The sequence below is a fragment of the Oryctolagus cuniculus genome, chromosome 20, assembly GCF_051225735.1.
Source record: "Oryctolagus cuniculus isolate XC-2025 breed Fujian yellow rabbit chromosome 20, ASM5122573v1, whole genome shotgun sequence".
Taxonomy (NCBI): domain Eukaryota; kingdom Metazoa; phylum Chordata; class Mammalia; order Lagomorpha; family Leporidae; genus Oryctolagus; species Oryctolagus cuniculus.
The window spans coordinates 1,573,330-1,584,880 of record NC_142886.1 but is presented as its reverse complement, the minus strand read 5'-3'; the positions used below and the strand labels follow the sequence as shown (position 1 = coordinate 1,584,880).

Sequence of the window (11,551 nt, the reverse complement as noted above, 5' to 3'; positions counted from 1 at the left end):
ACCATAGTCACTGGCTTTACCCACTATTTTCACAGTGCTGGGCCTCAATTTTATTTTAAAAATAATAAAAAAAATAAGTTGCATATTTTACTTACAATCAAATAGACTAAAAATAGGTACATTTGTTTTGGGAATCTCTAACATTTTCAATCATTATACCCATTTAAAAGTCTTAGTACATCAGCTTGAACAGATACAGAGGTCCAGGTTGGGTAGATTTTTCTCTTCTGTGGAATTTACATACATTCTATAATCCTAATGATTTTTAGTTCTTTAGCAATGCTTTATATAAAAGCACTCAAAATTTCATGGTTATAAAATGAAATGATGATGTGTATTGTCCATGAACCTTTTGAAATACCTTCTTATAAAATATAGGGGCTGGCACTGTGGCATAGCGAGTAAAGCCACCGCCTGCAGTGCCAGCACCCCATATGGGCACTGGTTTGAGACTTGGCTGCTCCACTTCTGATCCAGTTCTCTGCTATGGCCTGGGAAAGCAGTAGAAGATGGCCCAGGTCCTTGGGCCCCTATACCCATGGGGAAACCCAGAGGAAAATCCTGGCTCCTGGCTTCAGAGCAGCTCAGCTCTGGCCATTGCAGACATTTGAGGAGTGAAGCAGCAAATGGAAGACCTCTTTCTCTCTCTCTCTGCCTCTCTTTCTCTCTCTGTGTAACTCAAATTAAATCTTGAAAGAGACAAAGGAAGGAAGGAAGGAAGGAAGGAAGGAAGGAAGGAAGGAAGGAAGGAAGGAAACAGAAGAATCTGAAATGAATGAATGAATGAATGGAAGGAAGGAAGGGAGGGAGGGAGGGAGGAAGGAAGGAAGGAAGGAAGGAAGACAGAAAAGGAAAGAAAGAAAACAGAAGGAGTAACAAGAACCTGAAATGACTGAGGCTTATGTCCTTGTTCCATCAGTCCCAACTCTGAGTATAGATAAGGACATGGGGTGCCAGTTTCTTTCTGGCTACTTCTTGCTGATATGAACCATTGACATGGAGTGAGTATCTGTACTCTGGATTGGATTGATTGAAGAGCAGTCTTGGGTTTTTCCTGCATAATTGCTGGGGATTTAGTAGTCATATGCTCCTGTAAAGACTTTTGAAATATGTTAATTATACATGGTAATAATGGAAGCATTATGACTATGAGGATAAAAGGAGAAATTAGAAACATTGCCCATGGTGGGAAAGATGGCCAAAATGAGGAGAACAAAGAGGGATATAGGAGAGCAAAAGAGTCCTGCCAGTTAATGTGAAGACAGATGTACGCCTGAGTGCTCCTGTTTTGTTTAGTGTGTACGTGCAGTCAAGGAGCTGTGGGGTAGTTAGTCTGGCCTGCTTCTGGTCCTGGGGCCCCTCATTTCCTAGCTGGCCTGGGAGGAGAGCTGGCCTGAATAGATTAGTTTTAATAGGTGACATCTCTAAAAGAAATTTAGAGCTCTGCCTGCAATGTTACTGATCCTAGGTCATCCCTTCAACCATGCTGGTTACTTTGGAAGTTGGGAAGAGTGAAGGGCTTTTTCAGTTTAGGGAGGGCCAACAGGGTCTGCAGCTCTGACCCAGGAGTCCTTCAACCTCCAGGGCAGTTCCATTTCCAGTAGTGTCGCTCTTGGTAGAGTTGTCAGGCACCTTCAGGAGCCATCTTCTAGCATGACTGCTGCTTGCCCAATGCCCAGATTGCTCATATTGCCAATCAGTGCCATTTGAGGTAGATCGGCTTTGTTGGGTCTCCTTGGTGGAAGACTCCTATGTAAGGCAGCCATTATAATTGGCCTGCCATCTATCCTTACATTGCTCCTGTACATTGGCTGCCTAAATAACTCCTCTTCCTCCTAGTCTCTGTTAAAGTGGACTACGGAGGCAGCCTTTGGGAAGGTCAGTCAAGGGGGTGCTCAATCCCATCCCTAATCCTTGGTGGCCAGAGCTACAAATCTATAGTCACAGGCATGTTATCACAGTGTTTTTCAGGGCTGGTACTGTGGCACAGCAGGTTAAAGCCCCAGTATGCAGTGCTGGCTCACCATACGGATGCCAGTTCAAGTCCCAGATGCTTCACTTTTGATCCAGCTCCCTGCTAATGCACCTGGGAAAGCAGCAGAGGATGGCACAATTCCTTGGGCCCCTGAATCCATGCGGGAGAACCAGGAAGAAGCTCCTGGCTCCTGACTTTGGAATAGTTCTGCTCATGTGGCTGTTTGCAGAGTGAACCAGAAGATGGGAGACTTCTCTCTCTCTCTTTGTAATTCTTTCAGATAAATAAAATAAAAATAAACCTTTAGAATAAATAAAAATAAAAAAAGAAAGATAAGATTATGCCCATAAGGAAAGGTATGTCCCTCTAGGTAAGATCAAACATTAAGACCATCTTATCTAAATTGTCATGCATTTTGAAGTAATTATTAAGACCCTCTCTCCCTTAGTTTGATTTGAAAAGGAAGGTTTCAAATGTTTGCTGTACAAAAAGTCTTTCAGAACCTTGAAGAGGACACATTTTAAACATAGAGCCCACAATGTTTCAATTTCCATGAGCAGTAAATCTGATTTTTAGTACAAAATGTGAATGATGAAAGACTTTAAATAGGTAAAATTGTAAATGGTTAAATTTATAAACTCATTAAATAAAAAGAAGAGGTGATTGCCTACTCCAGACAGTATTTTCGAAAGCATCTGCAAGATTTTATAAAACATTTATCTCTTTTAGGCCTCTAGGACCTTTTCATGAAGATAACCATCATGACTGATAGCAACACAACAAGATGATAGGACTTTTGTAGCATTTGGACATTTGTATTGATAGCATTTTACATCATCATAACATTTAGTACCATTTCACATCTTGACACTACCTTTAATATCACCCAATTAGCCTAATTAGTGGATGTCTCTACAAGATGAAAGAAATATCCTTTGACATTTCCAGGGGCCCAACTGGAAATATCAAAGTCCAAAGAATTTGGAACTTTATTTTTGAATGCCTGCAAAGATGCCAAGAAGGCTTAAAATGTCTGGTAGAAATAGGATCCCCTTAACACCTTTTTTTTTTTTTTTTTCAAAAAAAACCTCAGATTTTATCAATGCACCCTTTAAAAAAGTATTTTTAAATTTCTGAAAGCAGTTTAATGTGAATCAAAAGCAGTTCCTGAGTAACTGCAGTGAACAGTCTTTTAAAATATATATATGTACACATATATATGTACACACACATACATACATATATATATATTAGCAACCTAGCTCATTTTGGTTCTGCCTTAATTTACCTCCCCAGCATTTAGTTGAATCAGTCCCTTTCTTCTTGTCAGCTCCCCATGTGCAAGTACAATAGCATCAGCTCTGGGAGTCGGCAGAGTGCAGGTGTTTCTTGTCACTCTGTGTGGTCATCTGCATGTCTACTAGGCCAGGTTTCCAGAGACACTGCAGGTCACATTTCTCTTCTATCTCACATCACATGTGACAGCCATGGACTCCTCACGTTTTCTTCATTAGACGCCGAGACTGCCATGTGTGGAGCTTGTTGTAGGCTGTCTGCAGCATCTCTTCTATGTGGCTCACCAAATCTGTGCTTAAATACTGTCTCCGAATTTTTTCTTGGAATGGGCAGAGCTTTGTAACCTGGAATCGTTCCAAATTACTTTTCATTTTTATTACCTTTTCTTCTAGGAATGGTGTATTAACAGGAAAACAGGACCAGAAATGCCGCAGAAGTTCTCCAACAGCCACATACGAGTGTTTCAATTCAGACTGAATATCATTTGGCACCATCTGGTTTATGGCTTGCTGTGTCCCTCCTTGCATAAGTGCTCCTCCAGGTGACAATGCTGTAATGGTACAACTGGCAGCACCACTTGAGAGAACCTGAGTTAACCTAGGTGTATAAGCTTCCATTTCTTGCCTAATACTTTGAAAAGAATTAATAATGTCCTGACTTGTTGCATACTGTAGTGACTGAATTGGAGTTGGACCATGATAATACCTATCGGACTTCTTAAGGTTTAGTGCAATTGTTTTTACAGAATTATTTTTTCCCAAGTCTTCATATTCAATGGATTCTTGTAACTTTGCCCTTTTGACTGCTGGCTGAAAGCAGTCGGCATCTCCGGAATTTCCATCAATGCTGCTGGGCTCACCATTTTGTGCTTCTTGTTTCCTGAGACCTGCTGCCAGAACCATGGCACTGTGATGGTTGAACCTCTTGATGATGGCAGCATTACTATTCTCCTTTATGGACTTAGAATTGGAAGTAGACGGCACGGAGGAAATGCCATAGCCCTCATCTAATGGCTTATCCTCTAAAGCTGTCAAATCCAGTAGTGGGTTCTTTACTCCTAATGAAACCATTGTTTTTAATCCTTTTTCATCTATTTTGGCACATTCTGCAAAGAGATCCTTTGACCCTGTATTCAGCCTGTCCCTATGAAAATAATGGGACTGGAAAAACCGCGTCCAGAATTCCTTTTCTGTCATGTTGTGAGGAACATTTTCTGCATATTTCATTTTTACTGCTGGGTAAGTCCTAAAAATGGACTCAATGATATCAGAAGTTAAACTGTATCTCAAACCATTACAGCCATCTGTTTGGGGCCGGACATCAGCCAGAAATGCTGCAGAAATGCCAATGTCCTGCTTATGGTTGGATGTGGAAGAACTATCTGTTGTGTTCACATTTAAGCGATTGGCCCAGAATTCCTCAGCACTGATCACTTGACTCACAACCAGGTCTTTATAGAGCTGAAACAAAACAGGATCTTCTTGCAGCATTCTGTTTTTCTCTTCCAGTTCTTTATTTGCTTTCCTCTTAAATTTGGGCAGCAGCTGCTGAAGAAGGTCCTTTACTGCATCACGCTCTTTCACTGCTGTGCTTTCATTGGAAAAATGGAAGCTTGTTGTGTCCCCAGGACCAGCTGAAGCTGAATTTTAGCTTTTCCTTCTGGACTGATTTTCTGGCATTTAATGTCCGCATACATATGGCTGATTGTAAACCTATCTTTGCCTTCAGGTGCCCAAGAAATTCTTTCTGCCATGAGGTACAGAGCTCCATCCTGTTTCTTCTGTCGCACCTTCTTTACAATCAGCAATACTTCTTCAGAGGAAGTTGCCATGATGGTTAGACGGTGCAGGTGGAAGCCACAACCCTGAGCAGAGAGTAAGTAGCTGTGTTGGGTCAGGTCGAGTTCCGCTGCGCTTCTTAGAGCTGCTGCTGGGAAGAGGCGGAAACCCAGTGGCCGCAGCCGTTGCCACCGCCTCTGTTACTGGGGGGTCTCGCCTCCATCGCTGGCTGCGAGGGTTCTGAGGGCACGTGACCGGAAGTTCGAAGGCGGGCTTTCGGGACACGTGACCACAGAGCGCGGCCGCCATGACACCTTCTGCTAATTCCCTCCCTCCCCCACCGGTTCCCGACTGTTTTGTTTCCTCTCTCCGGTCTTGAGCACTTAAGGATACTGGCATCCTGGCGGGCCACCCATTTGGTCTAGAGCTCCTCCGATGCGGTCCAGCACCGTGTCTTCAACCCGCGGCGGCTCGCTGACTGCAGGTCTAAGGGAGCGTCATTGCGATGGCGGCTCGAGGGGGTGGGGATCCCTTAACATCTTAATGTAATATAGGCCAGACTTGATCATTGTTCAAAAGTGGTCCCTCAAATGCTTTAAAATGAGCATATAATCAAACCACAACTCTTATTAATAAAGACTCAGGTGTTTTTAAACAATTGATCTCTTTGGTCTTTGTCTAAAATGGATAAGTAAAACCTTAAATGAGCTAGCACACAGAATCATCTCATAATTTGAAGCAATTTTAACAGAGAAATAGAGAAGAAAAGAGAGCTTACTGGAGTTGGTAGAAAACTGACAGAGTCACCAATTAAACAAAAAACTATTAAAAGGAGATGCTTTTAATCTATTTCAGAATTAGCAATTAAGACTATCACCAAATAGTTCTGCTGATTTCCTTGAGTTACATTTTGAATTGATCCTTTAAAAAATCTCCAAATTAAGAGATTTTCTAAATAAAAGAATATAGTAAATTTCAACCTTAATCTCAAGCGGTCTTGAATAATTTTTCATATATGAACATTTGTAAAAATATATTTGTTAACAAATTTAAATTATTTTATAGACTGTAAATCAGAGATTACAAAATAGGGGCCAGCACTGTGGTGCAGTGGGTTAAAGTCCCAGCCTGTAGCACCAGCATCCCATATGGGTGATGGTTCAAGTCCCGGCTGCTCCACTTCTGATCTAGCTCTCTGTTATGGCCTGGGAAAGCAGTGGAAGATGGCCCATGTCCTTGGGCCTCTGCACCCATGGAGATCTGTAAAAAGTTCCTGGTTCCTGGCTTGGGATCAGATCAGATCAGCTATGGCCATTGCGGTCATTTGGGGAGTAAACCAGTGGAATGGGCAATCTCTCTGGCTGTACCTCTGTAACTCTTTCAAATAAATAATTCTTTAAATAATCTTCCTAGATTCAAGACAGAAATTCCTTCAAACCCAATATCCAGTTGAATTTTACAACTGAACCAAAATTTCATGCATGAGATCATTATTTACCAAAGACATCTTTTTGGATTTTAAACTGAATTTGAGCCTAGTTTTTCATCCAGAAAACACCTTGGGCTAATAATGTCTGGTCAACCATCAGCTACTTGGAACTGTCTGAAACAACTACATCTTCAGGCAGCTCCACGACCCCAACGTTGACTGTGCCCAGTGGCCAGGGTGCCACAGATGAGTTACTCACTAGTGATTGTTCAACATCACATTCAATTTCATGAAGGAGGACATTCATCAGAGCAGATGGGCACCTTCTTGTTGAAGAGATTCCCAATGAGGACAATGTAATAGGTGACAGAATGAAGTGCTAGTGTGGAGAGAGAGTTATGCCTGGAAATAGTAATGAACCCAGTGAGCCAGTTGGTTCGAGCATTATTCCACATAGGTTAGGAGAGCTATCTCCCAGGGTAATGTTTCCATGGGAGGGGCCCTTTATTTCCTTTCCACCCCTTGTGTGGAATATTGCTGGATAGAGGGCTTCATGGGTGTGGAATTCCTGAAATCCTACCAGGACTTTACAAAGGACTTGGTGGCCCACTTGGTGGAGGTCATGAGAAATTCCAAGGTGGCCAGGTTAAAATAACAGGCAAGACTTTGTCTCCATGAAGTATTAGCGAAGAGATTTTGGCTGCCGCTAGACAAGGCAGGGGAAAAGATAGAAGAAGGCTAGGCATGGGGCATTCTTTCAAGTGAAGTTGCTCAGGACTTGCCACAGTTCTTGAGATTTCTTTGCCAGCACTGCCAAATATATCACTGGAGATGGCTGGAACAGAGATGTTTGTCTTCATGTGAGAGAGAATCTAGATGTGATATAGAGTAGCAGTGCGAGATGTGGCTGCATTATGTTAGGTTTTAGGATTTTAGGACTCATAGAAGGATAGGAAGTAGCTAGTTAAAGGTCTTTATGGGCCACTGCTGTGGCATAGGGGATAAAGCCTCCACCTGCAGTGCCAGCATCCCATGTGGGTACTGGTTCGTGTCCTGGCTGCTCCACTTCCAATCCAGCTGTCTGCTATGGCCTGGGAAAGGAGCAGAAGATGGCCCAAGTCCTTGGGTCCCTGAATCCATGTGGGAGACCAGGAAGAGGTTCCTGGCTTCTGGCTTCTGATCAGCAGAGCTCCGGCCATTGCGGCCATTTGGGGAGTAAACCAATGGAAGGAAGACCTTTCTCTGTCTCTCCCTCTCTCTGTCTGTAATTATAACTCTCATGTTGGGGTCTCAAGCCCGATGCTAGCCCCTGACCAGCAGGGGCAGCACAAGCCCTCCCCAAAAAGGCGAACGGGAAGGGTAAGGTCGACAGGTGAACATACCACAAGCACCCATGAGTTCTGTCAAAGCAGGAACCACTTTATTGAGGAAGTGTGCAGGCTTATAAAGCTTACGAAAGACATGCACAGTAGGGGAGCCAATTAGTGAAAAGGTCATGCAGGCATGGGTGGACCACACACAGGGGCACCTTAAGCAAAGTATAGAGATCATGCACTGTCCACGTGTCTGGAACTAAAGCAGACCTATCCCTGCCAGTGGTCTGATGATCATATGTAGCTTAATGGCAGCAGCCACAGACACACCCCTCAAACATCCACCAGGCACCATATTGGGATGGAGATTTTAGGCAATGCCCAATACTCTCAAATAAAATAAGTAAAACCTTTTTTTTCTTTTTTGAAAGGCAGAGTTAGACAGTGTGAGAGAGAGAGAGACACAGAGAAAGGTCTTCCTTCCGTTGGTTCACCCCCCTAAATGGCCACTACAGCTGGTGCGCTGTGCTGATCTGAAGCCAGGAGCCAGGTGTTTCCTCCTGGACTCCTATGCAGTTGCAGGGCCCAAGCACTTGGGCCATCCTCCACTGCCTTCCCGGGCCACAGCAGAGAGCTGGACTGGAAGAGGAGCAACTGGGACAGAACAAATGCCCCATCAGGGACTAGAAACCCAGGGTGCCAGCGCTGTAGGCAGAGGATTAGCCAAGTGAGCCATGGCACTGGCCAATAAATAAAATCTTGGAAAAAAAAAAAAGAGGCAGGCTAGAGGGGAATTGAGATTTAGAACCCATGAATTAAGCAAAATATGGCCTGAGGGAAGAAGGTCCTTTCACAGGAAAGAGTCACCCCAAATGAGAACCTAAGTTCTGAGTTCTCTAAGAGGAGACCACGAGAATCTCCAAGCTCGGACCGGTGTCCGTTTTAAGCTGTTACAGATAAGCATTTCCCCCAAGAGCAGGAAACTGACTAAACATGCCAGGCCCTAAGAGGGGCATGAACTGGCCCAACCAAATACCCAGGCCCTAAAGGGAGGAAGAAGCCTCATGAGCATCGCCCCAATATGCTTGAGGTGGCAGAGACCTCTCTTACCAAGCCAGTGGGTTGAGAATTAGGTTCGCTGTGGCCTGCAGTGATGAGATCTGGCAAAAGCTCTGTGAATGCATTGAGAAATGAGAAAGTGCAAGCAGATCAGAAAGTGATCTGGAGAGCATCTCTCAGGGCCATCTGAGTCAGAAGGGAAAAGGACATGGTGGGAAAGAGAAGGTGGGGGGGCAGAGACAGTAAAAAGGGAAAAGAGTTCAGAAAGGAGAAGAAAGTCTGGAGAAAAGTTAACATGCACAGCTCTTACCAAAAGATATGGGAGTGGCTGATTGGGGCCAGTTGCCATTCCCTCACTCCCCCCTCACATGGCACACCACATGGAAGGAGATGATACGAACTCACAGCCAGACTGAATTTATTCAAAGAAAACGAACTTGCAGAAGTTGACCAGCTGCCAGTGTGCACAAAGACCAAACATGTGGCTGAAGTCCCAGACACCAGCAACCAGGGCCTTATTATATCTTAGGTGGGTTAGGGTAGAGGTGGGGAATAGTAGGTGGAGATGAGCTTCTCCATATAGGTTTTCCAAGTTTTTCAAGGGCTTCCAAACCTGGAGAAGAATGTATGGGGTGAGGTGGGAACGATATAGGATGTGAGACTGAACTGGTCTCTTGAAAGAAGGCAGGGGTAACAAGAACCTAAAATGACTGACGCTTATGTTCTTGTCCCATCATAAGCCAAAGCCAAGAGCTTGGAACTCCATCTGAGTTCCCACACGGATGGCAGAGACACAAGCACTTGGGCTGCTTTCCCAGGTGCATTAGTGTTGTGGGCTAGCTTAGGCTCAAACTTCAATTTCATGCTCTTGCCTTTTACTTAAAGAAGAATTCTAAGTTCAGGCACAAATACAACATGCAGCATGATGAGGCTTATTGATAGTGAGAATACATAGGAATAAATAGTCTTTATTAAAGCAGAGTGTGGCAGGAAGGGGAAAGACAGACTTCCATACCAGGCTCTTCTGTATGCACGAGGGGAGAGAGAGCAAGCATGCATTCCCCTTCACCAAGCTTCTTATGAGCTTCCAAAAGGGCAGTGGTTACAGAGTCTGCTTGACATGTGGGTGATAGGATTACCTGGGGGTGGAGGAGGTATGGCTTTCAGCTCATGAACTATCTATCTACCTTAGTTTTTCCACTTCATGAGCAGGGAGCTGGATTGGAAGTGGAGCAGCTGAGACTGCAGCCAACATGCAGGTGGGATTGCTTGCATGTAGAGGTGGTTAACCCATAGTGCCACAACACTGGCCCTGATATGGACATATCATTAACTAAAGTCTTTCTCATTTTCAATTCCTCAGTTATTACATAATATACTTTTTCTGTCTTAGTAACCACAAATTATCATTTTAAAATCAAAGTCTAGACATTTTAATTATAAAAATAATACATGGGGTGGCATTGTGATTCTGCAGATTGAGCTGTTGCTTAGAATACCAGTATCCCATAACAGAAAGCCTGATATGAGTCCTGCCTGCTCTTCTGTTCCAGCTCCCTGATAATCCAGTTTCCTGGTAATGCACCTGGAAGGACAGACAGTGACCCAAGTGCCTAGATCCCTGTTGCTGTGGATTCATTTCTGAGAGGAAGAGGGTGGTGGGGGAAAGAGGTGCAGAGTCACCACACAGACCCCGGGAGTCGGTGAAAGCAGGCCTGAGGCAAGCAGTTGCTACAGCTGCTTATATAGTAAGGCAGCCAATCCAGTCAAGGGGCGGTCTATGCCCTAACCAATCACAGCCTGTTGCCAGGCAGTTTCCAAAGCCATCCTATCACAGCCTGTTGCCAGCCAGGCTCTGTTGCCAGGCAGTTTCTGAAACCATCCAATCACAGCCTGTTGTCAGTCAGGCTCTGCTGTCATGTGGTTTCCGAAGCCATCCAATCATGGCCTGTTGCCAGGCAGTTTCTGTTGCCAGTGGCCATCTTGGCATGACCTTCTCGTTCCACCACATTGATCCCTATCACCTATGTGGGAGACCCAGATGGGGTTCCTGGTCTCTGGCTTTATCCTAGCCCACCCTAGATATTGAAGCCCTTTCTGGAAGAAAACAGTAGATGGAAGCTCTCTCTCTCCCTCACTCCCTCAACTTCTCCCTCTCTCTCTCTCTCTACCTTTAAAAGTACATCTTCATAACAACACACATATTAGCTATTAAAGACTGCAGAAGAGTATAAAATGAAAGCATGACTCCCTGCATTCTATACTAGTCATATTTCCCAGAACAAACTACTCTTAACTATTTCCTACATTATCTTCTGAGATTTCTATATGCATATATACAAGAGTACTTTAAAGTATCATGAAAATGTAATCAAATGATTAAGTCTAATTTGCTGTAATTAATTTCTTTTTAAATTTTTATTTTTATTTATTTGAAAAGCAGAGTTACAGAGAGGCAGAGACAGAGAGAGTGAGAGTGAAAGCGAGGTCTTCCATCTGTTGGTTCACTCCCCAGATGGCCACAATGGCTAGAGCTGAGCAGATCCAAAGCCAGGAGCTTCTTCAGGTCTCCCATATGGGCACAGGGGTCCAAGGACTTGGGCCATCTTCCACTGCTTTCCTGGGTCATAGCAGAGAGCTGGATCAGAAGTGGAGCAGCTGGGACTTAAACAAGTGCCCAATGGACACAGCAGGTGACAGC

At 44.1% G+C, this 11,551-nt stretch overlaps 1 pseudogene across 1 annotated transcript; it reads right to left on the bottom strand.

Moving 5' to 3' along the window:
• Positions 1–3,456: 3,456 nt before the first annotated feature.
• LOC149120013 (general transcription factor IIH subunit 1 pseudogene) lies at positions 3,457–5,444 on the bottom strand (annotated as a pseudogene). Its single transcript, XR_016226448.1, has one exon. The product of XR_016226448.1 is annotated as a general transcription factor IIH subunit 1 pseudogene (transcript).
• Between the last annotated feature and the right edge of the window lie 6,107 nt (positions 5,445–11,551).